Raw genomic sequence first — 18,531 nt, 5'->3', positions numbered from 1 at the left:
TAGCGGGCATTTTGATATTATTAAAAAAAAAAAAAAAAGACAAACCTCAAGGAAGAGTTAAGGGCTGGGGATATCGATTTGGGAGTCATCAACTGATGAAGAAAAGATGAAACCAGGGAAACAGATCAAGGGAAAAGATCAGAGGGTAAGACTGAGACCCTGGGGAACACCCAGGCTTAAGAAGCAGGAAAAAGATAAAGAATTCATGAAGGGGCAGCAGAGAAATGATCAGAGTGGTAGAAGAAGAACCAGGAAAGAAATCCAGAATGTTGAAAATTTCAAGCAGATGGCCAACAATGACAAGGAAACACAAAAATACAAACCAATATAGGCCTAAAATAATGTGCATTCCATTTAGCAATGTGAAAAGCATTTGTAATCTCTTAAGAAGCAATTTTAATGGCATGGGGGTCACAGGAGGAAGGAAGAAAAGCTATTGCTTAGATTGCACTTCTTGACTAAGAACAGGAGTTGAAGAAAATCTAAGTTGAGAGAGGACAGTTTTAAACGGAAAGAAATTAGACAGTATCATAAGATGAATGAAAAGAATCACTAGAAAGTAATATACGAAATATGTAAAGAAGATAGAAGATAGTCAAAGGAAATTCTGTTGAAATGTGATAGGTGGGGAGAATGAACTTAAGTAGAATGGTGCTCTTAATAATTTTGGCTGTATCCCACTGTAAGGAAAATATCTCACTAAATACCCAGTATATTCACAAAGATATACACATCTTCATATACATAAAGACAAGTTTACAAAGATAATATTTTCCCTTGCTACATATTTTGTATCCTGATATTTCCTTTTCTGTTCTATCTTATTTCATTAAAGCATGCTAGTCACGACCCACTAAGTTGATTTCATGCTCCACTAACCAATTAAGGCTTACAATTTTAGAGACCACTGGAATGAGAGAAAGACTATTCAATCTCTAAAACAGAGCAGAAGAGATAAAGTTGGATAGAGATGAGGCTAAATATACACTTATAGGGAGAAAATTGAGGCATTTCAGGCCTGATGACCTCACATTTCTTGAAGTAGGACTTGAGGTCACGTGTTAAATATGAGTAGAATGGAGTCAAGGTAGAGGGTCAAATGAAAATGATGATGAATTCGAAAGGTCACTGAGGAAATTGAAGAGGACACTGAGCAAAGGCAAGGAAAAGGCTACACTGCACTGAGGCTAGCAGCACTGAGGACCCACTGAAGCCAGAAATCAATTACTTATTATAGCACCCGCCCAGATTGTTCTGCAGATCAGACACCCAGTTCCACCAGGTTTGTCAGTCTTCTTTGATACTCTTATACAGATAATCTAGTAAACTCTCAATACTTAGTTACTGAATGAATGTTGAATCCAAGATACTCCATCCATGTGAGCTGGTTCACTGCCTGAATTTGAAACCACACCACTGTCATTTCAATTCCTTTCTATCTCTCCCTTGTGTGGGAAAGGCACAGGGCACTTTTGTTACTCTCTTCCCCTACCCCTACACCATTAAGGCTTTCCTTTGGAGAATCTGAACTCAGGGAACTATTCAACTGTCAAGTTGACAGCACCAAGCATGGCACTTGGCATTCTATAGGTACAAGTCATTGATTGACATCTAGTTTGCAATGTATTGTAGAAGCATACTATGTAACCAGCTTTTGTGTTTATACAGTTTGTCCAACAGATTATGCAATTGTCCAACAATATTATGCAATGAAACTGTGACTGTTTGAAACAGTCTGTCTCAATTCAACAAATATTGATTGAGCACTGACTACATGCCAGGTACTATTCTAGGTGTGGGGACAGAGCATGAACAAGAACAACATGGTGCCTGCACTCACATTGCTAACATCCTCTTTCAGGGAGGAATAGAGATGATTTTGTTTTGTTTTGTTTTGTTTTTTGGTGGGGTGAGGAGAGGGAAACAATAAACATGCAGGAAGAGAGAAAACCATGTGCAAACTTGAGGATGGGTACAACATGAAGCATGGTGCTGGCATGTCCCAGAAGCTGAGAGAAAGCCAATGTGGCTACAGCCCAGTAATGGAGAGGACAGGGTCCAGATTGTGCAGGGCCTTGTGTCGCGTTAAAGATATTCATTTCTCTTCTAAGAGCAAAGGGAAGCCATTTAGACAGGAGAATGATGAACAGATTGCCATTCCTGGATGTACCTCAGAGTCTGAATACTTAGCCAATTGTTTATCCTACTGAGGCATCTCTCAGCTGGCAGATTACTCAAAGATCTGGTTTCCGTTTGGCTTTGTTTGCTCTTGTCCCAAACACAAATATTGCTGAGCAGGGTCTGCATTTTGAGCCACTTCCCTTCCACCTTCACAATTCACTTTCATTGTCCGGGGCCGTTTCTGCTTCTACCCCACTCCAAACTTCAAGCCAAATGGTAACAGAAAACTAAAATCCATACTATAAGAGCCTGGGGTTGACAGAACTAAAGCCACTAGCACTCAGAACAGTTTAAGAGAGTTTAAATTTCAATATCAAAAGATAAAACAGTACGAAAACATTTCCCTTTGTTAGAGTACAAGGTTTTGCCTCTATTCTACTCCACTCTGCTGACCTAATTCCAAACTGGAAATCTTACAACTGCTAACTCTATTTTACCTTCTCAGTTTCCTTCTTGATTGCCTGTTGCCTGGAAGCCTCAAGATCCACATGACCACCTCCCTTCTTTTCCCCGCATTCCAGAGGTGGCTGTAGATCTGGACTGGTAGGCAGAGCTGACTCCATGAACTGTACCACACTGGGTGTGACAGGAGAAGCGTAAGCTTCTTATGTCATGCACATGTCTGGCAACTTGGTGTATTAGGCCATTCTTGCATTGCTATAAAGAAATACTTGAGACTGGGTAATTTGTAAGGAAAAGAAGTTTAATTGGCTCACAGTTCTACAGGCTTTACGGGAAGCATGGTGCTGTCATCTGCTCAGTTTCTGGTGAAGCCTCAGGGAGCTTTCAATCACAGTGGAAGGTGAAGTTGGTAGCAAGCAATCACACGGTGAAAGCAAGAGCAGGAGAGAGAGAGGGAAAGAGAGAAAGAGGGTGGGAGGTGGGGGTGTGCCACACACTTTTAAATGACCAGATCTCACAAGAACTCATCATCACAAAGACAGTACCAAGCCATGACGGATCCACCCCATGATTCAGACATCTCCCACCAGAACCCATCTCCAGTATTGGGGATTACAATTCAACATGAGATTTGAGCGGAGACAAATATCCAAACTATATCACTTGGCTTGTGTCTGGGAAGTGTGAATCCCCAGGCTGAATGATTAATTAGAATGACAGTAGAGGCCTGCTCAAGGTGAATGCCCAGGATTCAAGGTATGGCTGCATCACAGGCACAGGGAAGCCTGGTAGACTTGTCCTTGTGGCGTGGGCCATGGAGCCAATGCACTATGTGGATTTTATTGAAAATATCTGCCCTTTACTAGAGAGACCATAAACCCAGTGTGAAATATGCCACCCACCCCTACCTGACAATGGGGGTGGGAAGCTGTTTTTGCCTTACAAGTAAAAGCAGGAACTTGTTACTTTTGTAATTACCTCTACTTCATTTGCTGACCTTTGACTTCTACCCCTTATGCATTCCGAACCTCCCTGTTCGACCCCATTAAATCAGCCCCAATTTAAGGAAGTTTTGCATTGTCCCTCAGTTCTTTGTACTTAACAAATACAATCTTATTTAATTTTTTTCAAATCTCTGTGATGGCAATGCAATGCAATTAGCTCATCGAATAAACCTGATGTTGAGTCTAAGCTGTGTTTTCCTTCTTAAGCAGTCTAATCTCACAGAACCTTATTTTCTCAACTAGACAATAGTGGGAAGCCACCTCATTGGTGTTGGGAAAGTTAAATGAGATAATGCACAGTCTGGCACAGTGTTTGTGTTCAGTAAAAGTTAGCTGTTGTTATTGTTCCCACTAACCCAGGCAGGAAGAAATCACCCGGGGGTTGGTCTTGTCCTATAGAAATCTTAGACACTTGAAGATGATCCAAAGTTTCTCTACTGCAGCTCAATTGAGTATTCTTTGCAAAATACAACAGACTGTATTTTGTTCTCCGCTCTAACCACCAAGATTAAGAGGCTGAATGTCACCTGCTAGACACAGCTCTGTGTTACACAGATGTTCTTTTGAACTGCATGCCCTTATAAACAAATGAATTCTGTAATGGAAGCACCAATATTTTTTATTTAGAGTCAAAATGCAGAGACAGGCGGATCTCAAGCCAATAAACCCAGGGTTCCAAAGTCCTAATTTCCTACAATGTGGTGAAATCCTCCCCGACACTGCTGGTGGGTGGGTTTGAGAGCAACATAATAATCAGTCCCATGCTTCATCTTTTGTCTGTAGCAATCCCCATGCCAGAGACCTTTCTTTTCTGTGGCTAAGCGATCTTCTCCCTGGGCTTCTGGATGCTCATTTCAAGAGTACTCCATTTCAGTGACTCATAGCTAATTTACTTATCCTTGGATGAGGTTCTGGGCTCTGTACAAAGTGTTCTGGAAACACAGTCCTTGTCCTTAAGTTCCCTTCAGTATTCTCTTTATTAGTAAAATTGTACTTCTCCTTTTCTCCAAACATACCTGGTTCTTTCCTGCTTCTATACTTTTGCTCATAATATTTACTTCCAGGAATACCATCTCCATTCCCTACCTTCCCTCCCTACCCATATCTTCTCTACTTGTCAATATTCTTCTTAGCTATTTTAGTTCAATTCAAATACCTCCTTGCAGCTTTTCTCCTGCTTTCCCATATCCCTCTTTCTCCTCCAAAGTCTCACCTTAGAGTTCTTATCTTATTCAAATTATCATTTTGGAGTGTCATTTCCTATTTACACATTTGTCTTCCCTAATTCAGGATAATATACTAAAGAGAGAAATCTGTTATTCCCCTTTGGGTCTCCTACAACATTTACAGAACTTCACAGTTGATACGAAAGTTTGAGTGATTGATTGAATTCATTTATTCATTCAACGTATATATTGGCTACCTGCCCACTGTGGACCAAGCATTTTTGTAGGAGCAGGAGACATACAGACGATTAGATAAAGTTCCTGTCCCTGGGAAGCTCACATTCTATGTGAGTTAATTGCAAAATGATTCTAATAGTAGACATGCAGGATGTTAGAAAGAAAAAAATGGATGTTACCACAAAACAAGAAAGTATGGCAAATATTTAACATCTTTGTTATTCCTATGCTAATTTTTCCCATCAACTAATACTTACCTTTTTTGTTTGTTTGTTTTTTTGAGACAGGGTCTTACTCTGTCACCCAGGCTGGAGTGCAGTGGCACGACCTTGGCTCACTGCAATTTTCACTTCCCAGGCTCAAGTGATCCTCCCACTTCAGCCTCCTGAGTAGCTGGGACTACAGATGCATGCTAGCCACACTTGGCTAATTTTTTTGTATTTTTTTTTTAAGATGAGGTTTCACCATGTTACTCAGACTGGTCTCGAACCCTGGGCTTCGGCCATCCACCCTCCTCGGTCTCCGGGGATTACAGAACATGAGCCACTTTAACAGATACCATTTTATTCTATCCTTACAACCAAGTTGAGGAGCTATTATTACAGTTGAGGAGACAACAGCTCTTGCAGGCTAAATAACATATCTGAGCATGAGAGTGTAAATGAATGAGAAGGTTGAGATTTGAATTCCACTCTACCTAACTCCAAAGACGCTAGCAAAGAGCCGCAGTGCCAACAGACGAAGCAGCCTGACCCACAGCGTGCATCCGTTTTCCCCTCGGCATAGTTTCCCTGTAGCAGCCTTCATTGCCACAACTTTACACACCACTTTTGATATACATTATTAGCCGAAAACATTTTCTTCATAAATTTTAACAAATTCAGTTTCTACATTTAGAAAACTGTGTTGCCAGCCGTTCCTTTGTCCAGAGAGTGTAGGTTAGGAGAGCAGTCATCATTAATTTGAGTTTTGCCATGTCATATGCAGTGACAGCCCAGCTTCTTGAAGGTATTGCCATACCCCACACACCTAATAGGTCCAACCACTGACAACGTTTCTATATTCCACATACCCAACCAATAACTAACTTGTAAATCATCTTCTAGAAACTCACAGTTTCAACATGTGATGGCTCTGATGACAGATGTGATTGTGTTCAAGGTCGCCCCTGGAGAAACGATTTGAATATAATCAGTTGACCTTCGAGGCAAAGTAACGCCGTCGTTAAAATAGAAAAGGCGGCCGGGCGCGGTGGCTCAAGCCGGTAATCCCAGCACTTTGGGAGGCCGAGACGGGCGGATCACAAGGTCAGGAGATCAAGACCATCCTGGCTAACACGGTGAAACCCCGTCTCTACTAAAAAATACAAAAAACTAGCCGGGCGAGGTGGCGGGCGCCTGTAGTCCCAGCTACTCGGGAGGCTGAGGCGGGAGAATGGCGGGAACCCGGGAGGCGGAGCTTGCAGTGAGCTGAGATCGCGCCACTGCACTCCAGCCTGGGCGACAGAGCGAGACTCCGTCTCAAAAAAAAAAAAAAAAAAAATAGGAAAGGCACTGCAGAGTGAGCTTCCTGAGAGGAAAAACTGTCTTGGAACTCTATCTCCACTATCTCTGGGACACACTCCTCTTTCAATAGGTGTTTGTTAAATAAAATGAATACATAAATGATTTCCTTTTTAACATCACTCTGGAAATAATTTAATAATAATAATATTATTATTATTATTGTTATCATACCACTGCGCTCCAGTCTGGGTGACAGAGCAAGACCTTGTCTCAGTTAGTAATATAATTATTCATTATTAATGGCTCACTGCAGCCTGGACCTCTCATGCTCAGGTGAACCTCCCACCTCAGCCTCCCAGCTAGCTGGCACCACAGATGACTGCCATCATCCCAGCTGTTTGTTTGTTTGTTTGTTTGTTTTGTAGAGACAGGGTTTTGCCATGTTGCTCAGGCTGGTCCGGAACTCCTGGGCTCAGGTTATCCACCACCTCAGCCTCCCAAAGTACTGGGATTACAGGCATGACCCATCGCACCTGGCTGAAAATAATTTAAAATGAGATGTATAATGTGGCCAAAAGAATATTGACCTTGCAGTTAAAAAAAAAAAAAAAAGAATTTGGTTCCTAGCTCCAGTACTTGATATTTATGCATGGCATGATGCAAATAAGTAAACTGCGTTAACATTTTTTCACCTATAAAATGAGCATAATGTTGTTGACACATGACTGTTGTGAAGAAAAAATGGGATAACAATGGAGTGCGCAACAGTGTCAGCACACAGCAGGTCCTCACGAATGTTTCCTTCCTCTGGAAAGCAAATTTGCACGATTGGTTTGCACTTTTTCGTAAAACATAGATCAAAAGAGTCAGATTAGGTCTGGAGTGTACCCTTATTATCCTTATTTGAAAAGTCTTGTGATGTGGACATAGCGGTTGTTCATAATTTTAAATGACCATTGATAGGCCAGTGGCAGGTCCTGAGTTACTGTCCTTGCCAGGAGTTGGCAGTAGTATGGTAGCACACATGGGACAATAAAGTGCCACTTGAAGTATCTCCCACAATATTCACAGGAAGGCTGTAAGTCCATTTAGCCCTTTAGTCTGAGAGCTTCATAATGAAAGGAGTTTCAAGGCACCAGAAGTTCCCATTATTCCAAACAGGTGAATGTTCCTCTAATTTCCCAGAGGTTTTCTGTCCAGTGATCTGATCTGCTATCTCCAGATATCTTGGTTGTTGAGATCTGAATGAAAGGGAGTAAAGTGAGCAAGAGCTTCAGAAAGCACTCAAGAGTACTTGAAGTATGAGAAGGTGTTGTCAGCTCATTTGAATTTTGTACCTATTTCCATAGGCTATGCCAACAAGAGTAGCTTCAAAAGCGACAGGTAAAGCTGTTGGCATATAGCAAACGATCAACAAATGCCACTTCCTCTCCTCCTAGAAGAAATCCTCGTATCACAGCCACAGTATTTAGGCAAACCCTCAAAGCTGATCCACAACAAACTAAGAAAGTATAGTGCAGTGGCTTTAGCAGCTACCAGGCAATGTGGCCTTGAATAAGGTTTTTCACTAGTGTCATCAAGTGACAACCACTTGAGTCAATTATCTCTACCCTATTATCAGTTATGTGAGACAGATATTTTCATCCGCAATTTTTTTTTTTTTTTTTTTTTTTCAGACGGAGTCTCGCTCTGTAGCCCAGGCTGGAGTGCAGTGGCCAGATCTCAGCTCACTGCAAGCTCCGCCTCCCGGGTTCACGCCATTCTCCTGCCTCAGCCTCCCGAGTAGCTGGGACTACAGGCGCCCGCCACCTCGCCCGGCTAGTTTTTTTTGTATTTTTTAGTAGAGACGGGGTTTCACCGTGTTAGCCAGGATGGTCTCCATCTCCTGACCTCGTGATCCGCCCGTCTCGGCCTCCCAAAGTGCTGGGATTACAGGCATGCGCCACCGCTCCCGGCTCATCCTCATTCTTAGAAATAAAGACAATGTCAAAAATGTTAGAAAGCTTCCCAAGGTCTCACAGCCTGTGAGTGGTTAAAACCCTAGATCCCTTTGACCGCAAATTATAGTTTCACTGTACTTCTAGATCTTCAGCTCTGACATGTCATCTAGAAAAATCTTTCCCAGTTCTAAATACCTACATTTTTATTATGCAATTTAATAAAAAATTGAAGTTCTACTATTCAGGTTTTCCTATGCTAGGTGTAGTTAGGTGATGTCAGGAAGAATAAAATGTGAAATCTATATTGACACACACACACAATAATCATAATACAAGACTGAAATGGGAACAGTCAAGAAGCACTAAAAAAAGGGCTGAGGGACTTCAAAAGCCAGCAATTGGGTCTTGCAATTGAGCGGGCCAAAGGAGACTTCCGGGAGGAGGAGGAAGAATATGATCTAGACCTCTCAAATGTCCACTCAGTGTTCAAAGAAAGATACTTCTATTTCATAGGCACCAAGACTTCTGTGCTTTTTCTGCTTCTCCATTTAGGCTGAGAGAACCGCTCTGTGAACTGAGAGCTTGATATTATTTTGGACAATTTAAACGCAAGAGATTCCTAGTGCCCATAATAAGGCGTATTTCAAAATGCTTGCTTTAAAAGACTATGCTATTTAAGGTTCAGTTCATCTAAATCCTTTCACTTCATCATTATTGTCATTTTTTCTATAAATCATGCACACATGGACATCTAAATAATTCAGAGCCTTACTGTCAAACTTTTCCTCTTGGTTCAAGGTGGGTGGGTAGAGGGTTTGGATTTCAAACCTTGGACACTAAACAGAGCTCTGCTTGTTTAGAAATCATACAATGACAAGGGAAAACACAGGTTGCACTCACCGTGTGCCAGGCATGGTTCTCAGTGCTTCACATATACTATTCTCATTTAGTATATGCAATTATCTATGAAATAGATACTATTAATATTCCCATTTTACAGATGGAAAAGCTGAGACACCAAGAGGTTAAATAATTTGTCAAAGATCACTCAGCGATTAATTGTCAGAGCCCAGGTTTAAACTAACAAAGCCTCGTTCTTGAAAATGTGTTCTTCACCGCTGTTCCACATGGCCGCCTCCTATGTGTACACAAACTGATTCATCTGGTTTAAAAATCAGTAAAAGGAGAAAAACTATCATGATTCCAACATTTGAGGAAAATCAAAAGTTTGTGTGTGTGTGTGTGTGTGTGTGTGTGTGTTTTACTGTAAATTTTTGGCTCAATGTATGATTCATAGTTTTAATGGTCTAAATTTTATAGGCTTAGATTTTCTAAATTATTGTTAAAATGTATATATTGCTATTTTTGTAATATTGAATGTAAATCAAGATCATTGCAGAAAAATGTTATACACAGTATAGTATAAAGAGGACAACAAAATCACTTATGAGACTGCTACTTACATTTTTGGAGGATTTCCTTATAAATTTTGTTTTATATGTAGAGCTATGTATTTGCCTTCTCTTTGCACATATTGGAGACCATGATATACCCAGCTTAATATATTGATGTTTGTTCATGTTGTCACATCTTATTGAAAAATTTTTGGCCAGGCTCAGTGGCTCACGCTTGTAATCCCAGCACTTTGGGAGGCCGAGGTGGGTGGATCATGAGGTCAGGAGATCAAGACCATCCTGGCCAACACAATGAAATCCCATCTCTACTTAAAAAATACAAAAAAATTAGCCGGGCATGGTGGCGGGCGCCCTGTGGTCCCAGCTACTCAGGAGGCTGAGGCAGGAGAATGGCATGAACCCAGGAGGCGGAGCTTGCAGTGAGCCAAGATCACGCCACTGCACTCCAGCCTGGGCAACAGAGCAAGACTCCATCTCAAAAAAAAAAAAAAATTGTTTCATCCTCATTTTAAGGGCAGAAAAATATTCCATCAAATGAATATTCTATAATATATTTAATAAAACCTCTATTTTAGGCATTCCTGTTATTTTCACTTTTCTTGTTAAAATAAATGTTTCAATAAACATCCCTGTACACTTTTATAACTGAATATTACTTTCTTAAGCTGTGTTAGGTTTATATCTAATTTAATTAATTCCATAAATTAATATATACTAAATGTCTATAAAGTACCAGTTGCAGTTGAGGGGCTAAGGACACTGTGGTGTCACTGGATCAAAAGGGATGAATATGGTTAAGAATCTTGACACATATGACTAACTACTTCACTTCAAAGTTGTTCCAGTAATTTATCCTACATGAGTTGTCTAAGATTTTGCATCTCACTAAATCCTCTATGCATTAAGCATTATAGTCCACAATTTGAAAGGTGAAAAATTGTATCTCATCATTTCCTTTATATTCCTTTTACTTCTTGTGAAGTTATACTTTTTTTGTATATTTATTATTCATAAATGTTTAATTTTTAAACTCTTGTTCAGGGCCTAGTCTAATTGAAAAAAAAAAAATCCCCATTCCATATTTCTTTATAGCTTGAGAAAATGCATATCAAAAATACCCCCTGAAAGCCTTAATGTTGCCTTTTAGTACCCATAAAAGTCAAGGTCAGGCTTTTAATACTTCCAGCTCTCAGAAATCTGGGTTATTGGAGAACATCAAAATGGGCTCACTGTCTGCATTGAGAGCTTAGAATGACCTGGGCAGGGACATTAAACCAAATTGGTAGAAGACATAAAATCTGTTGGCCTCAGCTCAAGAAGTTTAGCAGGCATATCAATAGTTAGAGAAGTTCTTTCTACAAAATGTTTTAAAAGACCCAAGTTTGTCTCGAAGGCAAATTGTTATTTAATGTAACTTGAAATAATGTAATAATGTTACTGAATGTAACATGTGCATCTAACTGAATCCTATATGCAAAAAGTGTTTCAAAATAAAAGTCTCTTTGTAACCTGTTCTTAGAAATAGCATCCTTTCATCTTTGCCATATTCTGTTCATTACAAGTGAATCACTAAGTCCATACACATCAAGTCATTATAAAAGCGCATGAATACAAGAAGGCAAAGATTGTTGGGGACCATTTCAGAAACTGCCAGTTACACTTTCTATCCTTTACCATATTTTATGTTCTTCATAGCACTTAGTATTCACTAAAATTATTTGTTTGCTTATATTTTTATCATCTATTTCCCTTCTCTAGAATGTAAGCTCCATGAGAGCAGGGACTTTAAGTCTTGTTTGCCACATTATCCCCAGAACCTCAACTGTATCTGGCATATAGCAGGTATTAAATAAATATTTTTTAGTTGATTAATTAATTGATGAATCTGATAGAATACAATGGACTGGGAAAGCATGTTTATTGGTCAAAAGGGTCTGTTGAGTCAAACAGACTTGAGTTACATTCTTGTATTTGCCACTTACCAGCTGCGTGACCTTGGACACATCAGCTAACAATTTTCTATCTCAATTCCCATATTGCAGTTAGTTGACTTGCAGATTTAACTTGACCTTGACATAAGTCAGAGACAGAGAGAGAGAACTTGACACATAGTAAGCGTCCAATACATAGTCATTATCCTTATAATTCAAATGATGGTTCTGATCTGTGTGTAAGACTAAGCCCAGCAGGTCAGCCTTGTACTGGGACCCATTTGCAATGAGATCTGCTGGGGAGAAGTGTGTGCATCATTTCCCAGGAGGGTTCACTCCTTCCCCACCCACCTGGGGCCTTATTTGGCCAAACTGACCCATGGAGAAAGAGAAGGAGGGGGTTACCAAAGCAGAGATCCACATTGCAAGGAGCCCATTACCAGTCACTACCTAGCTCCTGACCACTGCCCTCAGGCTGAGCTACTGACCACCCTGCTGAGTTTGTGCTGAACCCTCTGTACTCTTTCACTCTGTCGCCATTCAAATGGAAGGGGAGGCCTTGCTCTTCAGAGTTTCCCAGTACCATCTAGTTAGTTCCCAGCTAACTAACCTCAAATAAGAGCAACACTGAGGAAACCAACCTTCTGCATACACTCTGACCGACTGAACTAAACCACTGTGGCCACAATCTGATTAAACAAGTCAAGTTGGTTGCGTCAGGGTTAAACTTTTTCCCTTACCTCAGATGAGTTGAAGCTTTTCACAGTAAACAACAGTACATCCAAACATTTTTAATAGTTAGAACTTGTTTATTATTTATTTGTCCATCCACACCACATTTATTTAGTTTAGTGCAAAGCACCATGCATGGATCTGGCAAGATTCACAGATGGGAGAATTGATTTAAGAAATTGTGACAGAGTGCAGTGGGATCTAGGAGGGAACACCTAACTCAGGTATTCATATTTTTAAAAAATCTTTGAAATGGATCTTGAAGAATAAATGATTCCTTTCTTCAACTCATACTTACCAAGTTTTTACTACATGCTAAGGAAAGTACTAGGTAATAGAGAAAAAAACACTGAATTGAGGTCAGGTGCAGTAGCTTATGCCTGTAATCCCAGCTCTTTGAGAGGCTGAGGTGGGAGGATCGTTTGAGCCCAGGAGTTCAAGACAACCTGGACAACATAGTGAGACACCATTTCTACAAAAAACAAAAAACAAAAAATTAGCTGGGTGTGGTGGCCCATAATCCCGGCTACATGGGAGGCTGAGGCAAGAGGATCACTTGAGCCCAGGAAGTTGAGGCTGCAGTGAGCCATGTTCAGGCCACTGCACTCCATCCTGGACAACAGAGCAAGACTGTCTCAAGAAAACAAAAACAGGCCAAGCACAGTGGTTCATGCCTGTAATACCAGCACATTGGGAGACCAAGGTGAGTAGATCACTTGAGCCCAGTTCGAGACTAACCTGGGCTACATGGCAAAACCCAGTCTCTACAAAAAATACAAAACTTAGCTGGGCATTGTGGTGTGCATGGTGGTGTATGCCCAAGTCCCAGCTACTTGGGAAGCTGAAGTGGGAGGATCGCTTGAGCCTGGAAAATCAAGGCTGCAGTGAGTTGTGACTGCGCCACTGCACTCCAGCCTGGTTGACAGAGGAGACCCTGTTTCAAAACAAAAACAAAAACAAAAACAGTGAAAGAAACACGGTTTCTTTCCTCAAATTGCTCCTTGTTTTGTGGAGAATAAAAGGGCAGGTGGGAAGTCCCTAGAGAGCAAGTGAGTGTAGGATTTAAGAAAAGAGAAGTTCATGACTTAATATTTTAGTATGGCTAGAACACGTCAAATGTGGACATGAGGGGAACTGGGAGGGAGTTCGTGGGAGACAAACCTGAACAGAGATGTTTGGTCCAGATGTGAAGAGCTAGGTATCAAGCTAAAGAGTTTCAACAGAATTCTGTAAGCAGCATCAGCTGTAGAGGGGGTGTGTAGGGGAATTATGTTATTAGATCTCTGTCTACAAAGATTCCACAGGCACTTATGTTGTACCGTGAGAGAGTGAAAGCAAGAAAAGTTTTACAGTTTTCAAGGCAAGAAATAACTGGGCCCTGAACTAAGATATATGCAAGTAGAAACAGAGAGATGGACAGGAGTCAAAGGTAGATCAGAAGGAAAGCTATAAAACACTGGGAGACACTACATGCTCTCAAACGAGTTTAGAGTCCTTTTAAGTCACCTACTCTACTCCTACTTCACAGGTAAGAAATTTTCTTCCACAGGGGTCAAGTTATTTGCTCAGAATTACACATAGCTGGCAGCTTTTCCCAGTCTGGTCATTTTGGTTATTGCTATATATATTAGTTTGCTAGGGCTGCTGTAACAAAGTACCATAAATTGGGTGGCTTAAAATAATAGAAATTTATTGTCTCCTACTTCTGGAGAACTCCAAAATCAAGGTATTAGCAGGGCCAAGCTCATTCTGAAGCCTCTAGGGAACCCTGCCTTGCCTCTTCCTGGCTTCTGGTGGTTTGTCAACAGTCTTCAGTGTTTCTTGGCTTGTAGATTTACCAGTCCAATCCTCTGTGTTCACATGGCTTTCTTCCTGTGTGCACCTGCCTTCACACTGTCATCTTCTTATAAGGACACCTGTCATGTTGGAGAGGAAGCCCACGCTACTCCTATATACGTCATCTTAACTAATTATATCTGCAGTGAACCTGTTCCCAAATAATGTGACCCTTCCAAGTAAGAAATTTATTTAACCCATGATACCATATCAAATTTTCTGACAAAAAAAGAAAAAGGACACTCTCTTGGAATGAATTTGCTTCCCTTTGCCTAAATATAGGTAAAGATCTCTTAGGCCCATATACAGAGATCCAATTACTCAAAACTAAGGAGGTCTTGCACTCTTGGTTAAAGGTACTCATTTTAAACTTCTCCATTTGGACTTGAAGTGATTGGAATAATGGCGGTACTGTCTGGAGATCTCAACTTCCGGTTTCATTGTTTCCGCATTCAGTATCTCCATCCTGATGTCCTAACGTGATCTTTTGCAAGTCCCTGAGCTTACCCACAGATTGTCAGTTTATCTTTCTGTACAGCGGGAAGAAGGAGACCTTCTCTGTGTTGCAGTAAACTAAGCCTCGAGTGGACGGCGAATCTACGAAGTTATATATTAGTCAGCAATTGCATTTCTCAGGAGAAAGGACCAGTAGCAATAGCAGAATGTTACCATTTCTGTAGTCTTCTTGATTTTTGACTAATGAGGAACCTAAGAGTCCAAAATAGCTGATTTGCCCTCACCCAGGAAATGCATCCCCTACCCGACTTCCTCCAGAAGTCTCTGGGTTCTACAGCTGCTATAACATCATACCTTCCCAGGGCTTTCACCTCTGTACTGACTCCTAGTCTGCTCTGCTTTGTCAAAAGTTTTTCTAAACTTCTCTGGCACCAGAAGCACCCCTTGAGGGATGTTCAGCTGAGGAAACGGAATGGTGATAACAGCATTAGTTCAGATACTTCACATTTATGTCTTTCTTGTAAAGAGCGCCAGGGCCTTATAGAATCACTCAAAGGCCCATTGCATTAATCTCAAGGCTCCCAAACAAGTGAAAGTTAGATCACACTAAAGCCACCTTCATTCAGAGTTTGTGGTCAATCAAACAGAGCCTAAACTGAAATTTAATTTTGCCCTAGCAGTGAGAATTTGCTAAGCAAATTAATGCTAGAGGGCAAACAAGGCTTCTTGAGTCTGCCTAAGAGCCTTTAAAGGACAACATGCTTTCAAGGGCTGGAAGCAGTCTTTTTACATGCTAATTACAAATCCTACAGTATTTGTGAAAGCAGGTCCCTCTGGGATTTCTATCAGCCAACAAGTTGTTTATTTCCAGTTTAAAGGAGGTGGAGGGTCTATGAATTATTGAGTAGCTACTATGTGTTTTGCTTGCGCTTGGTGGTGAGAGATTGTTTATCTTCATAACTATCCTTCGAGCTAAGCATTGCTCCAGCTTGTACCTGTGGAATGGAGAGGTGGCTGGAAGTACAGAGCTAGTAATGGGTGTAGCTGGGATTCAAACGCTGGGAAGCCTAACCTCTGGAGGCTGTGCTCTCTCCTCCAGCATACTACCAACCTTTGAATGTAATGTCAGCTTTTCTTTAAGGAATATTCTCAAATCCAGCGTTCTTAGTATTTCAGAATAGCCCGTCCCTAATTAGTTCAAATTAGCTAGCTTTGTAAACCCTTTTTCATTTCAGTAATGAGGAAAACGAGGCATTCAGCCAAGAAACAAACTGTGTGGAAGGATAGGTTGCAGCAGGTCTGGGCTAATAAATTGCAGTCCATGGTGCTTCCTGAGACCTACCAAGGACTCTGAAAGAAGACAAGATGAAAAATCACTCCCTCTCTTAGATATATATTTTCTTTTGGAAAGATGTGTTTTCACCACTCACAGGAAAGACTGCTTGCTGGCCTTAGATAGCACAGAAATTGTCCTCAGATAATGCCGGTGAGGAACCTGCCTGGGAGGTCTAATCGACCTGGGATATGTAATAGTAGGTTTAACCCTTCGATTGCACCCTTTTCCAATACTGCTGTCACTGCCTACCAAGATCAGAAAAACTGACAAAATATTGGGAAATAACTTCATGTTTTCAGAAATGCTACAAAGCCCTCTCCACTCCCACCCATGAGACAATGTCTACAAGTCACATCATACCCTTTCAGCTTAGACTTATTTTTAAAGCACACACAAAACACATTTTAGTGTAATTGGAGAATTAGCGCTTTTGCCCCAGAAATGAAACAGCTGTTGATTTCCAGGCTGCTTGTCATTAGAGAGAAGACTTGAAACATCAGAGGCAAATTCAAACTCTCTAAGAGGCAGTATTGAACTTTACTTGTAGCTCATGTGCCAAGAGCTGCCCAGCAGCACAATGCATGAAACAAAACAGGTTTCAAGCAATTATAAGACACAACATATAAATCAAGACTTCAGAATCTTTATTAATGCTGAATTTTTTATTACAAAAAAATACTTTCAGGAAAACAAATATGACTCATGACTTATGAGACTGGCTGCTTGGATGCAAATCATCTCAACTGCTTGCACACTCCTTGGTACCTTTTCAGCTAAAGAGTCATTCAGCCTCAGCTTCAAGTGCAGAGGAAGTGCAAATAACCCCTGCACTTCAGAGCACAGCTTGCTTTGCTAAGAGACAGTTGAGCAAAATCCCAGCACGCTCTGATTCATTCTGCCTGCTGATTGGTCGTTCTCCCTGGCTGCTGACATCATCCTGTTACTGGGTGGAAAACTTATGCAGCACAGCCCTGATGCTGACTTCTGATTCTTGTGAAGGGGACATTGTACTCAACAGCGAGATCAGATCGTAGCTCAAATGGAATTGGAAGATATCTTTTTTTGTGTGATCACTTCAGTCATCTTATGCCTCTTAAATTATAGAGCCCTCCCAACCCCCATGCAGTAATCTAGCAAATGCTATTGTGTGGCACTTTCCCTTCCAAGCCACCCAACCCCCAACAGCCTCTAGAATACAAGAGAATAAGAAAAAAACCTTATCGTTTGCCTTTGACTGTAGATGGAAGATGTCTTACATGTCTTCTAGGTGGGGCTGGCCTTCTGATTAGTTCATTTGTCTTTACTATCAGTATTAAACTATGTCTTCACTTGCTACAAAGAATTGTGAAGCAATATTTAGGACTTTCTATAAAAAATGCCTTATTACCTCTCATTTATTTTCCCAGCATTCTGTAAGCCTTAGGTAAACTGGGGAAGTAATGGCAAAGGCCAACTTGTCTGTTGCTCTTTACAGTGTGCAAAGAACCTTTTTATATACAGTGTCTCATATGTTCTTCACAGCAGTCCTATGAATGAGGTGCTATTACTTCCCCCACCGTATAGATAAGAAAACAAACCCCCAAATATTAAATCCGTTGCCAGCCACATAGCTCGCACATGACGAAGCTGGGACGCAAACCCATGGTTTTTAATCCTAGTTTTTGAACTCTTTTCACTCCATAGAATCTTTCAACCTTGGGAAGCTAAGTGATTTGCAAGAACCAGTGCAAATTAAGGAGCTAAACCAGTGCCAGAACCCAGCAATTCTTGTTCTCCACACGAGGCCTTTTCTTCTAAACCTCTTGGTAGCTCTGAAGACAACATTAGAGATGCTCTTAGATACACATTTATTTTAGAAATCTTTGGCTTTCACAAGCTTTTACTGATTAAGTGCAGCTTTGAGGGAAAAAAAAAAAGAAGCCTAATAATTCAGATGCACATTTGCATTTATTACATAAGGCTTCCGTAAGGGATAAGATTATCCAGTTGCAGGCTTATTTTAAGTTTTAATGGAATGATTTTGACAGAGCAGAAATAGCAGGCTTAGTAACTAGCTCGGTAACTTAGATGTCAGAGACATTTCCATGGTGGATAGAGGGGCTCCTCAGCTCTCAGGAGACACTGGATTTCTCTTGTTTATCTCTGGCTGGGATGATTAACCACTCTTAGCTTGGCTTTCATCTTTCCTGGCACAGCTTTGTCTTTCATCTCATTCATTGCTCCAAAACCTTCTTCTTTTTAACCTTTAATTCACATACAAAATATTTCAGCTTCCCTAAGTTATTTTTACATAAGCAGAGCAGAAAAACATGGATATACTTCACGGAGCCGGCCACATTTGGTTTGCTCAGGCGAAAACAATGCTCCCTTATCCATCTTTATTTTTAAAT

At 40.8% G+C, this 18,531-nt stretch overlaps 1 protein-coding gene across 2 annotated transcripts in view; it reads left to right on the top strand.

Moving 5' to 3' along the window:
* The window catches only part of CWC15 (CWC15 spliceosome associated protein homolog), a 408,388-nt gene that overhangs the window by 68,559 nt on the left and 321,298 nt on the right, over positions 1-18,531 (top strand). The window lies entirely within an intron of this gene.

This window comes from Macaca thibetana, chromosome 14 (genome assembly GCF_024542745.1).
Source record: "Macaca thibetana thibetana isolate TM-01 chromosome 14, ASM2454274v1, whole genome shotgun sequence".
In the NCBI taxonomy this organism is placed as follows: Eukaryota; Metazoa; Chordata; class Mammalia; order Primates; family Cercopithecidae; genus Macaca; species Macaca thibetana.
This window is presented reverse-complemented; position numbering and strand designations above follow the sequence as displayed.